Source organism: Canis lupus, chromosome 9 (assembly GCF_011100685.1).
Source record: "Canis lupus familiaris isolate Mischka breed German Shepherd chromosome 9, alternate assembly UU_Cfam_GSD_1.0, whole genome shotgun sequence".
Classification (NCBI taxonomy): domain Eukaryota; kingdom Metazoa; phylum Chordata; class Mammalia; order Carnivora; family Canidae; genus Canis; species Canis lupus.
Genome location: NC_049230.1, coordinates 2,802,621 through 2,825,078, shown reverse-complemented (window position 1 = coordinate 2,825,078; position 22,458 = coordinate 2,802,621). Strand labels below are relative to the sequence as shown.

General features: G+C 53.1%; 1 protein-coding gene and 1 long non-coding RNA gene across 8 annotated transcripts in view; one reads left to right on the top strand and one right to left on the bottom strand.

Moving 5' to 3' along the window:
* Positions 1 to 17,969, bottom strand: part of RBFOX3 (RNA binding fox-1 homolog 3) — a 445,638-nt gene extending 427,669 nt beyond the window's left edge. For 3 of the 7 annotated variants that reach the window (XM_038546403.1, XM_038546397.1, XM_038546399.1), the window contains exon 1: positions 10,798 to 11,646. The gene's annotated coding sequence lies outside the window, so the exon portion shown is untranslated. Of the gene's footprint in view, positions 1 to 10,797; positions 11,658 to 17,635 lie in introns of those variants that run through there. The other 4 variants (XM_038546398.1, XM_038546404.1, XM_038546405.1 and 1 more) reach the window with 3 other exon arrangements.
* On the top strand, positions 12,000 to 16,720 carry LOC111097277. Its single transcript, XR_005364138.1, has 3 exons — positions 12,000 to 12,128; positions 12,255 to 15,815; positions 16,076 to 16,720. It is a non-coding gene; the product is annotated as an uncharacterized LOC111097277 (long non-coding RNA).
* Positions 17,970 to 22,458: the final 4,489 nt, after the last annotated feature.

The following is a 22,458-nucleotide window of genomic DNA, read 5'->3' as shown; positions in this document are numbered from 1 at the left end:
TCAGGCTCAAACCTGCATCCAACGAGGGCCTTCTGGGCTATCAGAACTGTGGACACAGTGCCCGGCTGCAAAGCTGATGACCCAGCCCCAGGGGTTCATAAAGCACCCACTGTGTGTTCCAATCAGGTAATAAGCAGCAGGAGGGACAGACCATCTTCGGGGAGCTGTCAGGGCAGCTGACTCAGAGAGGACATGAGCCATGAGAGGGGACAGCGCTGGCCACAGAGACGCAGCACCCAGGCCTCCCACCCCGCCATCTGCCGTCTACACTTCCTTTACTTCACCTGTTTCCTTGACTAGAAAACTGATCTCAAGGGCTCCTCCTGGCTATAAAACTCTCTGCTCCTGTAATTCAGGTCTACACTGTGAGGCATGGATGAGACAAGCTTGGAGCTCAGGGTGGGGGGGTCACAGCCAAGGGTCGGAGGGCTCCAGGATGGCTTCCTGGCAACTGAGGCTCAGCCCCACCCCTGCCCCTGCCCCATAAGCCCGGGAACAAGGGGTGATTTCTCAACACCACCATGTGGCAATCTGAATGTTCTGTCCTCTTGGAGGCTGCACACACAGGCTGGGAAAGAGTCCTGGGAGCCCGGAGCCTGGCAGACGGGGCCTCCCTGGCCAGGTGAGACCAGGTGAGGCCGCGTTCCCTCCCGGCCTCCTCCCAAACTGTGCTCTGGGGTGCAGAGCACAAAGCCAGGGAGGGCTGGCCAGGGAAAGTCACTTTCACGAGACGTAATAACATAATAGGTCACCTTAAAGCCCTTAAAATTATTGTAAAGTGTTTAAAGATGACCTAAGACACATAAACCAAAAAAAAAAAAAAAAGGAAAAGACTTTCGACTAAAAGATGAACTTCCTTCACAAATAAAAAGTTCCATCAGATTAGTAAGTAAAGGACAAACAACCCATAGAGAAACCACCACTTTGTGTAAAGATATAAGTGATTGTTAAGCAGAGGAAAAGAGGCTCAAATAGCAAGACACCATCACTTAGTGTCAGAGTAACAAAAATATTTAAAATACCCAATATTTGAAAAGGAACGAGTGAAAGGACACTCTCTGACACACAGTAGGTGGGATTTAACCGGTGACACCTTTCCCAAGGGCTGTTTGGTGGTGTTTACTAATTTCTAGACAGCTTCACCTTTGATCTAACAATTCCACTTCCAGGAATCTGCCCACTAATTTATGCTCACAAGGCACAGTGCCAACATTGTTACAGCAGCAATGTATTTGGGGGGTCCACCTGCTGGGGAATAAATTATGAGGTGCCCATCTGGTGGCATGTTATGCAATCTTTCTTCTAAACAAGGGAGAGCTATATGTGCTGATAGAGCACCATGTCCACAAAAAGAAACGTAACCGAAAAAGCAACTTCCAGAACAACATACACAACTTAAGAGAGGGACTGAAGAGACAGGTTCAGCCAGGAACTGTCCTCTACTTTTGAACTTTTCTGCACTGTTTAAATGCTTTTGCCACAAGCAAACATACCTTTTTCACAGAGAAATGGTTTTAAGAGAAATGAGAAAGCCATGCTTGGTTTTCTTGGTAAACATTTCACTCTTTTGTTGTTAAACGAGCTTATGGCAGGAGAAAAAAAGTGTAAACTACAGGTTTTTCAAATAAAGACAGATCTAAAAACTATTCATAATCCCACAGCTGAAATACAACCACTGGTGACACTTGGGGTTTTATCCGCCCAAATTTAGTTTACGCACATGTGTAAATACACGTATATGTACAGATGTGGTCTGTGTTCTAGGATTATGTATTTTTCACCATATCCCGAGTCACTCACAGGAGCATCTAAAGAAGCTGTAATATATGCCAGCAGCAGTGACACTGAAGCCCTCTCTTGACTCAGATCTTTCAGATACTGTGCCAACTTACTCCTCCCCTTTGCAGGAAATCTCCTTGAAAGAGTTGTCTATATGTGCCATTCCCCACTTCACGCCTACCCGTGTTCTCCCAAACCCTAAACAAATGTAACACAACTCTTCTCTACAAAAGCCTGACACGATCACCAGTGCCCCCCACCAACATAGCTAAACACAGCAGTCAGTCCTCAGCCCTCACCTCCATGTCCCCGTGGCAAAGAAAGTGTGGTCCTTAGCCCACTTGGTCCTTAAAAGGCCCTCTTTACTTGCCCCCTGGGATACCACTTTCTCTCTGATGACTTCTCAAGCACCTTTTTTGGCTTCTCTGAATTTCCCCAAGTTCTAGACACTGAAGTGCCTGAGGGGTCAATTCTGGGACACCCTCCCCTCTAAATTGGAAAGATGTCACTTCTCACATTAGGTTCCATAATCATTAGCATGGGGACCCCTGGGTGGCTAGGCAGTTGAGTGCCTACCTTAGGCTCAGGTCATGATTCCAGGTCCGGGGATTGAGTCCCCCATGGGGTTCCCCACAGGGAACCTCCTTCTCCCTCTGCCTGTGTCTCTGCCTCTCTCTGTGTGTCTCGTGAATAAATAAAATCTTTTTTAAAAAAAATCATTAGCAAAAAAAAAAATTAGCAATCGCTAGAGCAACTGATAAAAAAAAAAAGTACAACAGGTGAGATGACAAAGTCAATAAACAAATTAAATCGGACCATGAACACATACAAAAGTCACCACAATGAAGGTAGAAATGGAGGTACAAACAGACAAGAACCAGCAAACCCAAACAGAAAGCAAACAGTAAACCAAGAGACTTAATTCTGGCCACATCCACAATCACACTAGATGTAAACAGACTAAACCTTATTCCAGCAAAAAGGAAAGGTCATCAGCTGCAGAGACAGACGCAAAGTAAAATATGGTAAAAAAAAAAAAAACAACAACAACAACAACCCACACACCATGCAAAGAGTAAGTATAAGAAGGCTTTCCTGAGTTTGTAGTAACCTCAGATTAACTAGATGTGAAGACAACAGGTACTAAGAGGGCTAAGGAATGACATTCCATAACGAAAGAAGACAGCTAACCAGCTCGGAAACTATAAAATGCACATCCCTAGTCGCAGAACCTCCAAGTAGTGGGCTAACATGGAAAGAATTAAAGGGAGAGATCCACAATTATAGTTGGAGATTCCAACACCTCTCCCTCAGCAACTGATACAAGTCAACCAAATATCGGTAAGGAGATACAAGATCTAAGCAACAGCATCAGCCAACTTCACCAAGTTGACGTTTACAGAACATGGCACCCAACATGCAGATACTCATTCCCTTCAAATGTACGTGGAATATCTTCACCACGATCGATCATGGGCATGGCCACTGGGGAGAAAGGGTCTCAAGTGATGTCAGCAAGACAGAAGGCTAGAAGGTCTCAGGGCTTGTTTTCCCGAGAAAAATAAGAACAAGGGAAAAACAACTACACACTGATGCAAAGAGCTATGACCACGCTCCAGAGTACAAGCAAGCAGCAGCAAAAACCCCAGGGAGTACAAACACCAAAAATGGACACATAGAAAAGCACACCTCTCTCTGTTTGAAGACAATGCAGAGCTCTTTCCCCCCAAGACAACGTGTGCTGAACCGGGAGCTGCCTCCACCCACCCTCCTGGCCTCTCGGCCTGTAGCTAGCTTAAGTCACAGCATAATCCAGCCAGGAAAGGGGAAGGAAAACTGGACCCCCAGGGAGAGGGAAGATGCAGGACCCACAGGACTGTGCTGGGGACCAGACTTGGGGAGTCTGAACAAGGGGGCTGGGGCACCAGCTGGTGGTGAGGGAAGGTTCACCATGTAAGGAGGGTCTCTTGTTCCAACAAGTGCAGGCTTGAGATGTAGGTACAAGATCCACAATTACAAGTAAAACTCCCAAGAAAAAAATTGAAACATTAAAAAAAATTTAAGAAATAATAAAACCCCTGAGGTTCCTGCCTTTGAGGAACACCCAGTACGGAAAGCACAGATGACCGAGAGACAAGGGAACAATGTAAGTGTGCAAGTCCACACTGAGGGAGTGCTGGGGAGACCAGAAACACCTGCAGAGGTGGCAAATGAGCAGGGCCACCTCTCTAAGGCCCTGTGAGTCTTCCCAAGGAGGCAGATGCTAACTCAAAGTGGGAAAAGAAGGGGCGCCTGGGTGGCTCAGTCGGTCAAGTATCCAACTTCTGCTCAAGTCATGATCTCGGGGTCCTGGAATCGAGCCCCTGCCTCTCCCCCTGCTCATGCTCATTTTCTCTCTCTCAAATAAATAAATAAATAAATAAATACCTTAAAAAAAAAAAAAAAGTAGGGAAAAGAGCCCAAGAGATGAGCATGATCCATGGCAGGTAAGAGTTCGGGGTGCCTGACAAATCAAAGGGGACCCAGGCAACTCGAGTGTGACAGGTAAGGGCCGAGGGGAAGAGTCAGTACAAGCCAGAATATGCCGGGTTTTTGCTCATGAACAAACCTTTAGAGGCTGTGCAGAGATATCCAGTGGAGGATTTCAGGACTGCCAGTTCCAGCAGCTCACTCTGGCTGCGGTGTGAGGAGGGGCTGGCAAGAGGAAAGAGACCAGGTGGACAGCCCTCAAGTCCAGGACAAGCAAGGGGCGCAGGAACTGCAGGGAACCCCCTGTAATGCCCGCGTGAAGTCAGGGAACAGTCCCCTAGACCACCCTCACTTCTGACACCAAGTGCAAGACCACCCTGGGGTTGGATAATTCGCTACAAGGACACACCGAGCTCACAAAAGCGGTTATGTTCATGATGACGGTTTACTACAGGGAAGGATACAGATTCAAGTGAACCAAGGGAAGAAGTGGGCAGGGTGCTTCCTGCAGTTTCCACTGTCCTTCCCTCATGGAGCCAGGACAGCGTCACTTTCCCGACATCAACGTGTGACCTAACACACGGAGCACTGCCGACCAGGAAAGCACGCCGAGCCTCAGGGTCCAGAGTCTACTGGGATCCACCATGGAGGCACGTGATTCATGGCTGACCTCAATCTCCAGCCCCTCTGGAGGGTAAGCTGATACCATGCGACCAAAACCCCCTGCCCATGTCACACAATGCTGTGGCCCCCAGCTCCACCTTAAATCGCTCTGTTGGTGTGGCCCAAGGCCCCCAACCCCACCCCACCCCAGACAAACCAAGACCAGGACTTTCCAAGGGCTTAGAGATGACCTTCCAAGGGCCAAGGGCAAAGCCCAGACCTGTCTTTGGGCAAGATCAAATTCTTTGCTACTCAGCTGTATCCCTCGAGCTGAGATTTGTGAGCTGGGCTGACGCCACCTGGCATTTTGTGAAAATAAATAATCAGACTCCAGAACAGTTTTTTTTTGATCCTTGTTCTGAACAGGATTATCGCCCACATACTAGTTGGGGCAAGAAACTGCTGAGGAGTAAAATCCTGGTGCTTGCCATCCTAGGAGGAGAGGGAGGGGTCGATTCTGTAAGACACTGCGTTCCTGACTGACTTTTCTTTGCAGGGCAGGGGGCAGGGGGAATGACTCAGTTTCAGGTCAGTATAGAAGGAAAATGAGAATGTCTCCCATCATCAAAACAGCACAAGCAAAGAACACACAGACACGAAGTTACCTCCAAAAAGCAGTCCAAACTATCCCTTTGCAAGGAATGTGCATCAGAGAAAAGGAAACCTCGTCATGTTCCCAAATTTGCACAAATGTGTGCAGGAGAAAAAACAGCACTAAAACGGCCAGAAAAAGAGTTAATGTAAATTCCACACGTGTCCAAAGCTTGAACCGTACGCCTCGATAGATAAAGGCACTGGGAAGTCTCTAAAACTGCTGTAAAACCTGGATTCAAGGGAGGCCCCACCCAGCTCATCACCACCAGGATGAAGCCTGCTCCTCCCTGATGCAGCCCCCAGATGAGGCTCAGAACTCACCAGCACAGACCCCGCCCAATCCATCCTCACCCATTCTGACCACCTCTTCATTCAGTCACTGCTTCTAGCCCTCCTGCCGGGAAGTCCAGCAGCAGCGCAGCACAGCCAGGGGTGCTAGGGAGGCCTCTCGGGAGCAAAGGTGACCCCAGGGCCAGGATAAGGGTGCACACAGCTCCCCACCCTGCTTGGCTCTCTGGTGCTGCCCCTGCTCTTCTTACTTCTTGGGGTCCCGGGCATGGGCATTTTGCTTTCCCTGCACGCCCAACATCATCCAGCTCGCTTGGACCACAGGGACCTCCTTCACAAAGGACGCAATGTCACCTGGCCAGGAGTGAAGGGAGGCACGGTGGCAGCAGCAACTGGAATTGAGCTCTGGCAACAGAGCCTTGCTAACTGGGGAGGGGTCCCCACTGGGGCAGATGGGCAAGACGGAGGGAGCAGCAAGATGCCCCAGCACAGCCCAGAACGGCAACAAGCAAGGGCAGACGTGAGCCATAGTCTGTGTGCAGTGGCGGGAGGCCCTGCTATCTTTGACATCCCAGACTCAGACTGGTACCCGCTCCCCCAGAGCAAGTGGTTCCCTCCACATCTGCCCCTTTCATCCAGAGCCGCCCTCCCCGTTCCTGCTCAAGCGGCTGGTGATTTTAGTATCTTTCCTTCCTGCTCCCCCACCTCCTGCCCGTGAAAAGAAACCTCCACCTGGCTCTTTCGTACCCAAAACGCACAACTGATTTCTTAGAAAACTCGCCCTCTGTCTTTTGTCACATATGCTGAGCCCAGGCTGTACTTGAAAACAGAGTTTGCATATGCCAGGTGTTGTGCAGAAACTGATGGCTCACTGGAAAGTGTTGTCGGGAAACGTGATGATGAAAAGTTCTCCCAATATTCACCTGGGGTGTGGGGGGGGAGGCATGTAAATTATAAAACCTCACGAAACCCAAAGCCAACTAGCCTGCCAGGGGCAAAACTGAGCAGAGACTCAAAGGAGAGAGAGAAAACAGGTTAAAGATGAAGGTGCCGGTGGGCGGCAGGTGGAGGGAGGCCCTCTCCACACGGGGAGCACCAGGGTGCCCATCACCCCAGCTCTGGCTCCTCGCTTCCCCTACAAATGTCATGCTTGGCATCCCAGCTGCTCCTCTGGGCCTTGTAGGGCCGCAGGCACAGCACTCTCCTGCAAGGAACCAGCAGCAACGATGGGCCCCCAGAAGCAGGACCTGCCCTCCACCCCAAGCCCCTTCCTCTGCTGCGGGCGCTACAGAGAGAACACGAGGCCCTCACACGACTGTGCTCGCCACACGGGCTCGTCATCCCCACCTTTCTTCTCCAGCAAAGACCAGTTGTTTCTTCCTGAAACACAAAACCACCTCCAGGCAAAGAGCCTGCAGCCTATCTCTAGGTCACCAGGGAGCTCTGGCCGGCTGAGAGCATCCTTTATCATCCAAGCACTTGGGACCTTGGTCCTCCAGAGGCAAGGGTCAGAGAACAGTGCAGACCCCTTGTCTCTCCGTCAGTTACTAAGGAGGTGTCTTAGGCCCGCTCAGGTGCTGTAACAGGACACTACGCGCTGGGTGGGCCTATAAACAGCAGACAACGAAAGCTCAAAATCCAAGATCAAGGTGCCTGCAGAGTCCGTGTCTGATGGGTGCTTGCTTCCTGGGTCACAGCCCATGTCTTCCCCCTGTATCACTACAAGGCAGGAGGGGTGAGGGAGCTTTCTGGGGTCCCTTATCTAAGGATGCTAACCCCATTCACAAGGGCTCCTCCCTAAGGCCCCACCCAATACCATCACACTGGGGATTAGGATTTGGGCCTATGAATTTAGGGAGGTGCACACACACACTGACCACACCACAGTGGATGGCATTCACCTCACAGGGGTGCATAACAGATGTATGAGACAACTGACCTGTGCATAGGGCCCCCTGCTCCAAGGCCCAGTCTGGGGTCACCCTGAGATAAACATGATGGCCCTGCAGGGACCCAGGGCTCTGAATGGAAGAAGAGGGGGATCATTCACACTCCAGGAATAAACGAGGACTCCTCCCTGGCTTTTCCTGGACCACTCATGAGCACCCAGACCCCTGAACTGAGAGGGAGGACCTGAGTGAGGCCCACGTGTTGACGTGCTTCAAGCTGCATCATGTACCTGCAGGGGTGCTGCACAGGTGGCCCCGCTTCCACCCGTCCCTGCGTTCTGTTCTCAACCCAGCAGCCAGAGTCAAACCCAGGTCAGATCAGGTCCCTCCTCCACTAAAAACCCTCCAGCAGCCCCCATCTCACCCAGAGAAAAGGCCACAGAGGTGTGCGTGGGAGCATCCATCACAGCTCCACTCATAACTGCCCCAAACTGGAACAACCATGTGGGTCTCAGCAGGAAGGGGGATGACCACCCATCATACCACGAACACCACTCAGTAATAAAACAACACGATGGATCTCAAATGCTCTACACCAAGGGAGCAAAGCTGGACACCAAAGGGTGCATACCGTGTGCTTCCACGTGCATAAGGTTTTAGAAGGCCACGTACCATCTGGTGCTATAAACCAGAGCCAAGGCAACCTCAGGAGGAGGCAGAGAGACCATCAAGGGGCAAAACTCATTAAACTACAGATTTATTACTTGCCAACTGCATTTGAGTTTAAGTGGGGAAAAAAAGTGAAAGTGAGTAGTTCTTGATCTAAGCATTAAACCCAATCTGACCACTTGGTCCCCCCTGACATCTCTCACCTGTGGCTCCCCTCTGCCCCTCCATCCTGCCAAACATGTTGCTGCCACAGGGCCTTGGCACATGCAGATCCAGCTCCTGGCATGCTCTGCCCGAGGTCACTCACCGGCCTCACTCAGGTCTTTGCACAAGCGCTGCCTTAGCAAAGAGAACGGCCTGACTTGAACTGACTTTGTTTTCACCTGCAGGGGGTGGGGTGGGGCACTCATCCACCCCCACTAGAATGAGAGCAAGGACTTTGTTCATCCCTGAGCTATAGCCCCAGCACCCTGAACCATGTCCAGCACTCAGGCGCCTTTAGTAAACATGTGTCTGATGAATGGCTTTGGTCAGCGTCCCTCTGAGGGTGCCCGGCTGCAGAGCGACTACACATCCACGGTAAAGGCTCTCAGGATGATGAATTTCTCTGAAAGCCGACGGCTTTCTCTTCCCCAGAGCTTCCCGGTGCTCTGCCCCTCTCCCTGCCTCCACGCAGCCCGTGTCTGTAACGAAAGCAGGCCAAGCCGACAACAGTCACCACCGCTCTGTCAGTGATGCCTTGAGCTAATTCCTGCAACTGCCAGGGAGGATGCCTTAATACCTCTGCACAAAACAGAGTAATTATTTCTAAACATAGCCGCCTCTCCCCACGCTGTCACTGTTAGATGCCGGTAAGCCTGCAGCCAGTACCGTGACTCCCAGCCTTGGGATCTCCGGGTCCTGAAAACATCCCCTGAGGGCACCAAATGGGCACAAGCCATGCAGACCACTCAGCCGACCAGCCCTGCCTCCCCAACTGAACTGGGCTGCCAGTAGATGGCGCAGACCAGGGCCTGGTGCTCTCTGGGGTTCACCCACCCCACTCACTTGTCACCTGGGCCACCCTGCCCCACCCCCAACTCCTGCCCAGCTCTATTGTCCAGGGTGGGGGCCTCCCAGCACAGGACTAGCATGGCCAACAGAGGAGGAAAAACCACTCCCATACTCCTTTCAGGAAATTAAGGTGAGAAATCTGGGACCACTTCCACCGATGTAACATCCACAACCGGCCAACCCAGAGATGTAGACTGGCCTATTACCAGGGGGGACATGGCAGTCCCAGCTAAAGCGTATGACGTTTCTCCTGGTGGCAATGAAAGTTCTGCTGTTCTAAATTCTACTGCGGTGGTCCCGAAACAGCTCTGTGAGCATTCTGAAAACCACTTGATTGTGCACTTCAGACGGTGAGTTGTATGGTATGTGGATTACATCTCGACAAAGCAGTTGAGCAAAAAGATGGGAGGCCCTGTGGTGGTTTCCTCTATGACACGTGTCTGGACCACTCTCTCCCCACCCATACACCTGAAAATTGGAAAAGGAATACAGAAGGTTTGAACACCCCGTCCACTGTCCCACTGTTGGGGCATCAAGGGCCCCTCCCTAAACCCACAGAAGGGCTAGGGAGCCCAACCTCAGCTGTGGAGACCACTGCTTTCTGGAGGACTCAGAAAGTGAGGAGCACAATACCAATCCAAAAGAAGAGGGTCCAGGGAGGGTGGTGGGAGGGCGATGGGGAAGGAAGGGGGAGCACATGTGGCTCAAATTATCATTAACTCCGATCAATCCTGCCCCCAAATTTTTTTTTAATTTATTTATTTATGATAGTCACAGAGAGAGAGAGAGAGAGAGAGAGAGGCAGAGACACAGGCAGAGGGAGAAGCAGGCTCCATGCACCGGGAGCCCGACGTGGGATTCGATCCCGGGTCTCCAGGATCGCACCCTGGGCCAAAGGCAGGCACCAAACTGCTGCGCCACCCAGGGATCCCGCCCCCAAATTTTATTCATAGATTCTCCACGAGCCACAGTCAGCACGCATGTTAGTAACAAGACAGTGCTATGCCCGCTGCCTCTTCCACCACATCCCTCCGGCCCCAACGACAGTGCTCTCCTGAGCATCTCCCCACCTCACACTGCCTGAGACTGCTCACACCCACAGTACCCTCTGTCATGCCACGGTCTGAGGGCTAGGGGTGGCATGAGTCCACAGTGGGGGCTCTCCACCCTCAAGCTCACAGTGGCCTGACACCCATCCTGAAAGACTGTCCCACGGCAACCTGGCTAGAACTGTCCTTCCCACAGTGCCAATCACACCAATCCAAGAGGGCCTGGGAGACTTCCTGAGGATGCACACACCCTCCTCCCCAGCTGTCCCGGCACCATTGCTCAGTGAGTGCTGACCAGGCAAGCCCTCAATCATTAAAACACACAAGTGTCACTCATGTCTTACCTTCCCCTACCTTGACATGTCTGCACAGTGGGTGTGAGCTAACTGCAGGGCGTGCCGCAGTGGTCAGCAGAGCTGGCCCCGGGGATGCAGAAGTGGCGGACAGAGACCACTGGAGGTGCAGAGGTGGCGGGCAGAGCCAGCCCCAGGGTGCACAGGTGGTCAGCAGAGCCGGTCCTGGGATCCACAGGTGGTCGGCAGTCGGCCCTGGGGCGCACAGGTGGTCACAGAGCTGGTCCCTGGAGTGCAGAGATGGTCAGCAGTCAGCCCTGGGGCGCACAGGTGGTCAGCAGAGCTGGCCCTGGGATCCACAGGTGGTCAGCAGAGCCGACCCCTAGGGTGCAGAGATGGTCAGCAGTCAGCCCCGGGGCACACAGGTGATCAGCAGACTCGGCCCCTGGGGTGCAGAGATGGTCAGCAGTCAGCCCCGGGGCACACAGGTGATCAGCAGACTCGGCCCCTGGGGTGCAGAGATGGTCAGCAGTCAGCCCCGGGGCACACAGGTGATCAGCAGACTTGGCCCCTGGGGTGCAGAGATGGTCAGCAGTCAGCCCCAGGGCGCACAGGCGGTCAGCAGAGCCGGCCCTGGGCTCCACAGGTGGTCAGCAGTCAGCCCCGGGCGCACAGGTGGTCACAGAGCTGGTCCCTGGGGTGCGCAGATGGTCAGCAGTCAGCCCCGGGGCGCACAGGTGGTCACAGAGCCGGCCGCGCTGGGCCCGGGAACAGACCCGCAGGGCGGCGGCGGTGCGGGCCGCGAGCAGCGACGACCCCGCCAGCAGCCCAGCCTACAGGCAGGCCTCGCCCACACGGCAGGTCACCGAAGAACCAGGCGGTGGAGGTACACGTCCTGCGCTCCGAGCTCTGACCCACGCCCCGGGCAGCCTCACCGCGGAGGCCGTGGAGGGGGCCCGCCGCCGGCCCGTCGCCTCCTCCAGGTCCGCGCACTTCCGGATTCGGGGGCGGGAGGGCACCGTGGAGGCCGCACACGCGCGCGGGGCATCGGCACACGTGGGCAAGCCGTCCCGGCACACGCGGTCACGGTGGCTTCCCAGCCTCCCTCGAGGCAGGACGGAGTCACGTGCCCTCCAACCGCGCATGCTTCGTGGTGATTTCCCAGCCTCCCTCGCGGCAGGACGGAGTCACGTGCCCTCCAACCGCGCATGCTTCGTGGTGATTTCCCAGCGTCCCTGGCGGCGGGTCACAGCCGCATGGCGGACGGGTCCCTCACACCACCGCGACCCCCGGTGCGGCTCACGCGGGCCACCGCGGCGTGGCGCTCCAGACGGCGGCCCCAACGGACGGAGGAGGGCGGCGCAGCCCACATCGGACTCGACGTGAGTGAGGAACGAGCCTTGATTGGGATACACCGTGGGCTGAGCGGGCTGACTCTGTGTTGACTAATCCGGCAGCTTCTTTATATCTTTTTTTTTTTTTTTTAATTTTTATTTATTTATTCATAGAAAGAAAGAGAGGCAGAGACACAGGCAGAGGAAGAAGCAGGCTGCATGCGGGGAGCCCGACGCGGGACTCCAGGACCATACCCTGGCTGAAGGCGGCGCTAAACCGCGGAGCCCCCCGGGCCATCCAGCGTCTTCGTATCTTACTGAAAACAACTTTTCTACGGGAAACTCCACCGCAAGTTTCCAAAGACCGGAAACTGCGGTTTGAAACGGGCGAATGAGACCTCTCTGATCCATTCCGTCAACAATCTCCTAAACAAAGAGGTGGAGAAGCAGAAACACACCGGAGGAGAGATGGGGAGGCCGATGGGGTGGGCGGGTGACCTGGCAACGGACAGGGACAAAGTTCTTTGCTGTCCCCCAAAGAACTTACCCAGAATCATGGAAATTGAGTACTCTGAAGGCTGAAGTGAGGCACAGATGCTGCAAGGTCCAAAGGAGGCATGTGGACCCTGCCCACCCTCCAAAGGATGAGGTGCCCCCGCCCTGGGGTTGACCTGAGGCTCATTCTTGGGGGCCTGGACCAGAGACGCCCAGACTCCAGGACATCTGCTCACAGAGGGTGGGGTCGGGCCCAGTGCTGAACAGAGGAGGACTGAACAGGAGTGTCCACACTCTTGGGGCCAGCCAGCCCCTCCTGCCAGCTCCAGAACACCAGAAGCCAGACCTAAATGCCACCCTCAGCAAGAGGTCAGAGGCTCCCTCTCCGGAGAGACTAAAAGCTCCTGCAGAGAAAAGGCCTACAAATATACTGACATTTGGAAGTCAAACTAAAAAGCAAGTTGTCCACCATTCACCCTGCAGGAAATCCCATGGCCAATGTCAGTGCTCGCCCAGTGGCTCGGACCTTAGCTGCTGCAGAGTCCTCCAGTAGACTTCCAACAGTGGTGCCTGCATCTCATGCCTGCAGAGTCACCCAAGACCTCAGAAGACTGCTCTGCCTTCTTGTAGCAGGTGGACGGGTCCTGACATTTACCCTCCCCTACCCCATAGTGTTCAATCAGTGATTCAGAAAAGTCAAGGCATAGCCCAGCTCCATCATCATGCAGGTGGAGTAATTCTGAGGAGTGTGTTTTGCACTATATTCAGAGTTCTCTGCAGGACCAGGTTCCAAACATACACCGTACTAGCTGGCTTCAAAACTCATCCTTTCTTGTTGGCCTTCCCTTGTGTTCCACAACTCACTACCCTACTAGGATTTCCTTCACCTCCCAGATAAACTGCTTGCCCTCAAATCCTCCATTTGGGAGACAGTCTACAAGTTCTCCATGTAAGCACGCACACAGAGCCTCCAATCAGCTTGCATGCTTCGCTCTTAAATATGATAGATATAGATCACCAGATACTTGAGATAAGTCTTCAGGATGAACAACAGAAACCAAAACAAGTGGGTGAAATTCAGAGCAAGTGCTGTGGTTGCCAGCCTTCTCCAGGTTGGCTGCCTCCTGGTACTCAGTGTGTGGTCCTCAGACCACACAAAAGAGATACTTACCTCTGAGATTAGGTTATAAAAAACACTAGTTTCCATCTTAGTTACCCCTCCACAATTCCCAGATAACTCACTTTGGAAAAAGCTGTCATGTTGAGCAGCCATATGGAGAAGCCCATGTAGTAAGGAATGGAGGCCTCCAGCCATCAACCACATGACTGAACTTGGGAGGCAATCCTTCATCTCCATCCTTGCCTTAAGTCAGTCCAGTCCTGGCTGATATCACAAACTCATGAGAGACCCCAGGCCAGAACCAACCACTAGGTCCTTCCAGATTTCTGGCCCACAGAAACTGTGAGGTAGGAAACATTTATTGTTTTAAGTCACAAAACTGTGGGAATAATTTATTATGTGGCACTATTAACTAGTATAAGTACATACTTTGCTAAGAGAGGAAAACCCCCAAAGATTTCCCTAAGACGAGGTAAAGCACGGCACGGATGAAACAATCAGAGACAGGAATGCCCAGAAGTTACAAATACAGTAGCATAAATCTAAGTCAGTAGAAGCACTGGAAAATAAAGCTAAGAAGGTTTCCGAGAAAGCAGAATGGAAAGTCAAGGAAGTGGACGATAGGGATTTTTTTTTCTAATTAGAGTTAGGTAATGAAGCCAGGAGATCCAACATCTGACAAATAGGAGTTTCAGAACAAGAACACATAGAAAATCAAGAGAATAAAATTATCAAAGAAGTAACACCAGAAATTTTCCCAGAACCGAAGGGCACGAGCCTTCAGACTGAAGAGCACACCAAGTTTCCAAACAATAAAAGAACAAAGGCATACTTTTCTGACATTTCAGAACACTGAGGATAAAAGCTTTCAGAAAGAGGAAAATTAGGTCATAAAACAGGATCAAAAATCTGAATGGCATCAGACTTCTCAATAGCAGCATGGAAACCTGAATGCAGTAGGAAAAAGTGCCTTCGAAATCCTAGGTAAAAATAATTTCAAAACTAGGAGTCTATACTCAAGCAGGCTGTGAACTGAACATGAGAAGAGAATAAGGCATCTGAGGATATTACAAGAGAATAAACTCCACTAAGACTAGGTAGGAAAGAAGATAAAGCAGCAAGATCCAGGAAGCATGAACTCCCATCACAGGAGTGAGTAAAGGAAAGTTCTGGGCCAGAACCATGTGGCACCCTAGAGGGTACGGCATATGGGGCAGGTATCAGAGGGCTCCAGAACAACATCTCCAGGGAGAAAAGAGGGCTGATAAACTATCAACAGGCTTGACCTTGTGGAAGCTGACATAGAAAAACATGTTGGAAGGTACACCAAAGCCTAAACAATTATAAACTCTAAGTCATATGAAAAAAATCTGTAGTTATATTAGTCATAATAAAACTTGTGTGTAGATTTAACCAAAAACTGAGATATCATTTGGTGAAGTTGGAAGATCAGGAAGGGGTGTGAGTAGGCTAAAAACCTGATTTACTATAAAAGAAGGCTCAAAAGTGAAATCTAAAATTGATGTCCAGAAACTTCAGTGTATACATAATGCTTGAAAATACAGAAGGGTTGTGGACTGAAAGTTTACATCCCCCAAAATTCATATGTCAAAATCTTAGCCCCTAGCGTAATAGTATTAAGATGTGGGGCCTTTGGGGACACCTGAGTGGCTCAGTGGTTGAGCGTCTGCCTTCAGCTCAGGTCATGATTCTGGGGTCCTGGGATCGAGTCCTGCGTCGAGCTCCCTGTAGGGAGCCTGCTTCTCCCTCTGCCTGTGTCTCTGCCTCACTCTCTGTGTCTCTCATTAATAAATAAATAAAATCTTAAAAAAAAGACGTGGGGCCTTTGGGAGGGGATTGGGTCATGAGGCTAGAGCCTTCATGATGAGGTCAGTGCCTTTGCAGGAAGAAACACGAGAGCTTGCTGTCTGCTCTCTGCCATGTGAGAACACAGCATGAAGACAGCCGTCTCCACTCCAGGAAATGGGCCCTCACCAGACACAGGTCTGCAGCGCCTTGATCTCGGACCTCCCAGCCTCCAGAGCTGTGCAAAACTTTTGTTGCCGGAAGCCACTCTGTCTACGACAATTTGTTACAACAGGCTGGACTAAAGACAGGAGGTGAATGCCAGCAGAAACAGCTAAGGGTAGAAAGGGATCCAACCTTGGGGTACAATTTGACTTTTAAAACTATTGTCATACACCTTGATTTGTTTATTTTTTTTTTTACCTTGATTTGTTTAAAGTTAATTTAGTTTCTCAAAAATAAATGTTGGGGCACCTGTACAGGAAAGTCTCACCAATTTGTACAAGTTGTGTGGCTTGTATAAGTGAGTAAAACGGTATAAATTTGAAATAAATACTGTTCTTTTTCTTTTCAGCTTCGCACAGTAGGTAATCCAGAGGATGCTAAAAGTTTTGTCAGGAGGATAATTAAGAGCACGAAACAAAGATGGAATCATGGAATTGTAGAGCTGGCAAAGAACTCCCAGGTTCCTGACCCAGAGCACTCAATGTGCAGACCTGTAAACTGAGCCCCACAGGTGCCGTGCACCCCCCAAGACATGTGTACTAAGCAGCACAGCCAGGACCCATGCCTGGGTCTCTAGCTCTCCAGGACCTGTTGCCTTTATGTAGCCAGAGCACCTAAACTCCTCAGGACCATCCTCCAGAGACTGTGCTCAGTGGGAAAAGTCTTCCAGAACAATGACCTGACAGGGTAGAGGGAGAAAAAAGAAAGATGCTGGGAAAATTAGTTCCACACCTGCTTAGAGCCCATGAGCAAGGCGTCAGAACATTGACTATGGCATATCTAACAGGCTCTACCCCCCATGCCTGACCCTTTTGTGAAAACTTTATAGATCTAACCCCAAAGTCTTTGGCTCAGAACGGAGCTCAGACAAACATGGGCATGGCCAGCAAGCCCCAGACACAAGCCCCTCATGTGAGGAAATGGGTTTGTCCTGGCACATGACCTCCAGCCATAACAAAATGACCAGATTTTCCAATAAAAGTAACTGGACTCAGACATGGAGTAGAGTTTTGCCCTTCAGAGCACTTGTATCACTTTGTGGGCCCACTTTTTGTTGTTTAGTATTGTCTATTTAAAACATCTAGAGACATCTTTTCCAGGAGGCTTCAGAGCCAATCTAAAAGCCACAAACAGGAACGTGTCTCCTGGCTTCATTAGCACCTCTCCTTCCCTACCTTTTTCTGAAACTACGTTATGCAAATGCTTCTTGGCTATTTCCACAAAGCAGGCCTACCTCCAAGGACCAGATCTGACTCACGGAAGGACCGTACAGCAAACAAGGAGCTTTAGAATCCAAGTAGAATTCTGAACCAGAATTCTAAGCCAATTTTGACCATGGCATCAGCATGGGCCTGAGTGCTCAGCCTCCGCGAGCCAGGCTGCCGTCGGGAAGAGGACTGGCCAGCAGGAAATGCTCGGCATGCACGTTAAATGTTGGGTCTGTTGAGGCTGCTGAGTGCCTGGCTGGCCCAGACCCCAGGGCTGGAGGCAAAGCCTTCACCTCAGAACAGTTCCCACAGCAGGCAGGGGGACAAGAAGGGCCTCTCCAGGCCTGGGGACAGACTCCTTGCCCCCCCACCCCCAGCCAGCTGATCTTGGGACCCAGTGCCCAGGGCAATAACCATGTTCCCCCACCCCCACCCCCAGAGTGAGTGACCGGTGGACTCGGTGAAGCAACACCTAGAAATCCCAGTGACTGGCACATAGAAAGTTCTCCATGTTGCCACCACCATCAGAGCCCCACCTGAGTGGCCTGGGGGGCATCACTCCCTTCACTGGTTGGGACTGTGTTGGTTTGCACCTTGGGAGCCTCCCAGGGAAATCTGAAATAGGCCTGTGTCATGAGCACAGGGGAAGAGCAGGGCCACTCAGATGGGTAGGTGCCTGCATGAGGAGCAAGGGGGCTTACCGTGGAGCTGGTCTTGAATGCTGCCAGATGAGCATGTCTCCACACCCACCGCCAGAATCCTTGAAGTTCATGGAGGGGCCATAACTGAGCTCAGTCACATGCACTGTCTAGAAAGTCTCAGCCTCACCTTCTCAGGGCTGCGTCCTTGCAGATGGCTCGCAGCAGGGGTGGCAGATGGGGGATGGGACGCAAGGGCGCAGGGCATGGAGAAGAGCCTCTGGTTGTCCAGGGCCAGCCTGTGGGTCAACCAGGGGTCACATCCTCTGGTGACCTCCTCCAACGGACAAGCTGTGCTTGTGTCTCAGAAATCACCTATGGTGGCAAGTGCCGCCCCAGATCCGCTGAGCCTCTTAATGAAATGTAGACATGCAAAATCCAAACAAGCTGAATCCCAGAACCCGCCTAGTTCTAAGGGAGGTCCAGCGGTTTAGTTAAGGAAATGTAGATCTGTAAAGTGTTACATTCCAGAACAAAGAACCTCCTAGGGCCCAGGAAGGAACAATAATTCCAAGGTCAGTAGTTATCCAAAGGAAGGAGAGATTTGTTACTAGGAAGGTCCTTGAAGTGAGCGTCCTATCCGAGGGGTGGGACGCCCCCCTCCATGGGCAGTGAGTAGGAGGCATCGTCGTTAGCAGTTGAGACACATGCTGACCCTCTGCTAGGCACAGCTGCGGCGTTTCAACTGTGTTCACAACCGTCCCAGTGGAATGAGAAGCCCCACGGGAAAAATCAGGCTCAGAGGGGTGAAGTGTCTGGTCCACAACCACACAAGGAAGACAGGACAACCCAACGTGTTCCCTCAGCTCGGTACACCCCAGGGCCTTTGCACAGTGGCCTCGGCGCAGCTCTGCCCAGCCTGTCCCCTCTGCCCGCCCCAGCCCCCTTGGTCCCACTGCACCTGCCCACCCCAAGCCCACCACAGGCTCCTCTGGCCTCAGGCCAGCCCCTTGGCCCCTGCAGGGCTCCACTGTCCTCTGCCCAGCTGCCTCCCCAGCCTGCTGCAGAAAGTAGCACACATGCACGTATGCATGCATGTGCACACCCACGTTCCCAGCACGTTCAGGTCCCTGGTCCTGTCCACTGTTGGCCAGTGCTCTTACCTCTGGCCAACACATTATACTTCCGGTGGTTGTCTCAGTAGGAATATGTGCCAGGAAAGGAGGGCACACTCCCAGGGACATGGGCTGCCAACACGGGGGCAGGTGGGACCAGGGGGTGGAGAATGTGGAGGTGCACACTACGGACACCCAGGTTCAAGCAGGTTTGTGAGAATCCTTTATGCTGGCTCCACAAACTGGCTCGAGGATCAAATCTGGCTACCACCTGATTTTGTAAATAAAGTCTTACTGGGACTCATGGGTCACCTACAGCTACTTGTGAGCCACAACGATAGAGCTGAGCAGTTGCAACAGAGGCCATGAAAATATTTATTATTTGGCCTTTTACAGAAAATATTTGCCAATCCCTGTTTTAAGCAGTTGCTGGTTCAGCAAAGAGTGTGTGATGGTCATGAGAAGCAATGGGGCAAGTGAAGTCGAGTATTATGTGGCCAAGCAAAGGAGGGGAGCGTTGACACCTCCACAACATGGGTGAGCTTCGAGGACACAAGGCTGAGTTGAAAAAGCAGTCACAAAAGGCCACATAGCATAGGATGCCATTGATGTGAAATATCCGGAACAGGGGAAGCTACAGGCAAAGTAGATTAGTGGTTGCCAGAGGCTGGGGGAATGGGGCAATGAGACCTTCCAGCATCAATTTTGGAGGTGACAGAAATGTTCTAGAACACCACAGTGTGTCTAGGGTGACTCGTGTGCATGGGAATCACATCTCAATAATGGTGTTTTTTAGAAAGAAGTGAAGGGACAGGGAATTCATAAAGCAGATTCCCTCTGGGTTTCCTCCAGCCCGGGGTGCCCATCGGGCTGTCTTGCACTGTGTCCAGGGTGAGGAAGGAAGGTTCCAGGCCGTGCACCTGGCAAGAGTCATTCTGCAGGGAGAAACACTGACCCCCACCACAGCAGGCTCAGCTTCTGGCTGATGATCTCCGGGAGAGATCCCGAAGGGCCTGTGGAGATGCAGAACAGCCCCACCCACCCACCCCCCGTGCCATGTCCTGCTGGGACGACTAGTGCAGCCTTGCAGGACGTACGAGGAATGGGGTAAGCAGCAGCTTCCCGGCTGGGGAGACCAACACTCCGGGAACCGTAGTTCTCCACACCCCGCACCACATCTGGGAGCAAGGTGAACATGCTTGCCAGTCTCGTCAGCAAATCCCGGAGGGAAAGATTTGTGGAGCACAACACAGCTGCAGAGACCAGGAGCCAGTCTCGTGGAGAAACAAAAGGAAGGTTCCAGAACAGTTGGGTGGTCAAGGCCTGTCGGACCCGAACAGAGGCCTTCCCTCAGAGCCGGGTCAGGGTCACCACTCGCCCCGTGCACCCTTTGCCCGGCCTGACCCCACCCAGCCCCAGGCCCTGCAGCCCAGTCCTCCACCTGTTAGACCCGTGCCCACGCCCTTGTCCCAGATCTGCTTCCAGGACATCCCAAACCCACGCAGCTTTGTCACAGAGCGGCCCACAAGCGCTTTCATAAGAGGTCCAAGTAAATACGTCGGGCACTGGGGGCCACACGGCCCCTGGATCACAATTCCACTTCCAGAAAGCAGCTGTTGGCAAACCATAAACTCATGGGCGCAGCTGGGTGCCAATAAAAAACAGGCAGTGGGCGGGATTCGGCGGGGGGTCACCTTTGCAAGAGGCAATTCCGATGGTGTGACACCCAGCCCTTGGCTGCCCCAGTCCCTTGGGACATGCTTCCTGCCTTCCACACACCTCCTGCCTGGTGGCCTCCCCAGATGCTCCCACTCCCGGCCATCCTTCCAATGTCAGCTGAAGCTCCCCTCCACTGAGACGGGGCCCCCAACACCCCAGGACCACACAGCCCCCCTCACCTGCTTCCTAGCACCTGCACCTTTCTATGCTCACCACAACAGTGCTGAGGCTGGGGGGTCCTGCCCACCTCGCCTCATACAGCAGGAGATCGGGGGCAGGCTCGCCCCCGCCATACCCCCAGCGCCCGGTGCAGAACAGGAACTCCGCAAGCACGTAGTGGGCTAAAGAACAAAAGGATGGAAGGATAAGAAAACCCTAGGTCCCATAGGGTGGGACTTCCAACGTGAGCCAATAGCCTGCTCGCAACACCGTGAGATGAAAACGCGCATTGAAAACGCTGGAGGTTTGACAACGTGTGGCAGGAGTCGGTCCAGGAAAGTTCAGGACGGGCTGAACCACAGCGGTGTTTGTTGAATAAATGTATTTGCCCGCAGCACGACCCAGCCCGTAAACACCCCGAGTTCAGGGGAAGGGGAAAGTAGGTCGCGTGGACTGGAAGACCACTGGGATGTCGCCTCCTATGCAGAATTCTCCAGCACAGAGCCCGTGCAGGGTGGACACCAGTGGGAGGTGCCATCAGGCCATCCTGTTTAACTCCAGCCACAGGGAGTGGGGACGGGGAGTGGGGTTGGGGTGGGAAATGAGGCAGGACACATCCATAGTCAACTCAGGGCCAATCGGAGGGGCTCCAAGGCCCTGCCAAGGAGCCTAGGCTTCCTTCTGTTAGGCAATGGGGAGCCACCGAATGTTCTTGAGCAGCGGCATGCCGTGGAAGTAGCTCTGCTTCTGACCGACTCACTCCTGTGACAACAATGGGATTTCAGGGCCGGGGGCCACAGGGAGGCCGTAGCAGGGGCCCAAGTGGAAGACGAGGCGCGCCCGGAATCGAGGGCATAGGGGGTAAGGCAAGCAGGACGACGGTGCGGAAGAGAAGGGGCAAGGAAGGGAGGTGTGGGAGGAGGCCTCCCAGAAGCAGCCCCGGGCCCATGGAGACCCGAGGGCCCCACCATGTCTCCGACACCAGGAAGAACCCGGCAGCCAGGGGCCCCCAAGCCCCCTCCCGTGCCCTAAAGGACTTGGATCCCACCAGGCCCTCGGGCTCAGGGCTGCTGACCGGCTTCGGGCGCCTCCGCCTCTTGGCGCTGGCAGCTCCCGGGCACTGGTGACCTGGTGGGCCCGCAGGAGGGAGCGCGTGGCGCGGCACCTCGTCTGGGGCTCAGCACAGGCCGGGGCTCCCCTCCCACCAGGGCCCCGAGCCCCCAGGACGCTCTTCTCCTGCCCCCGCCCGTCGTTAGCGGGGACACCGGTGGAAAACTAGCGTCAGAGCACAGTTCTCATGTGATGACAACCCCTTCCATCCAGGGCCGGGGACGCCCCACAAACGAGCCTCCAAGAGGAGCGCAGTCCACACTGAGCAACACGGTGGTGCACTCACGGCACCAAGCCCAGCAGCGGGACGTGCCCCTGGGCCGACAGGCCACTTCCTGACCCTCTCAGGACACAGCTAATGGGTTTCTTTACTTTTTTTTTTTTTTAAGATTTTTATTTATTTATTCATGAGAGACCCAGAGAGACAGAGAGAGGCAGAGACACAGGCAGAGGGAGAAGCAGGCTCCATGCAGGGAGCCCGACGCGGGACTCAATCCCGGGACTCTGGGATCATGGCCCCAGGCCGAAGGCAGCGCTAAACCGCTGAGCCACCCAGGGATCACCCCCAATACTAATGGGTTTCTTTATCCGAACAGCCTCACGTCCTTTTCCATCCTGGACACCTCCAGACACACCTCGTCCCCCCTGCCCCCCAGGCTTGTGCAGATCTATCTGAAAACACACTCCTGACACAGTGCCTAGTTGGCGACAGGTGCCGAGGGGGGGTGGAGGGAAGGTCTGTGTGTTGGAGGAAGAGGAGGAGGACGACGGGGGGCGGGGGGG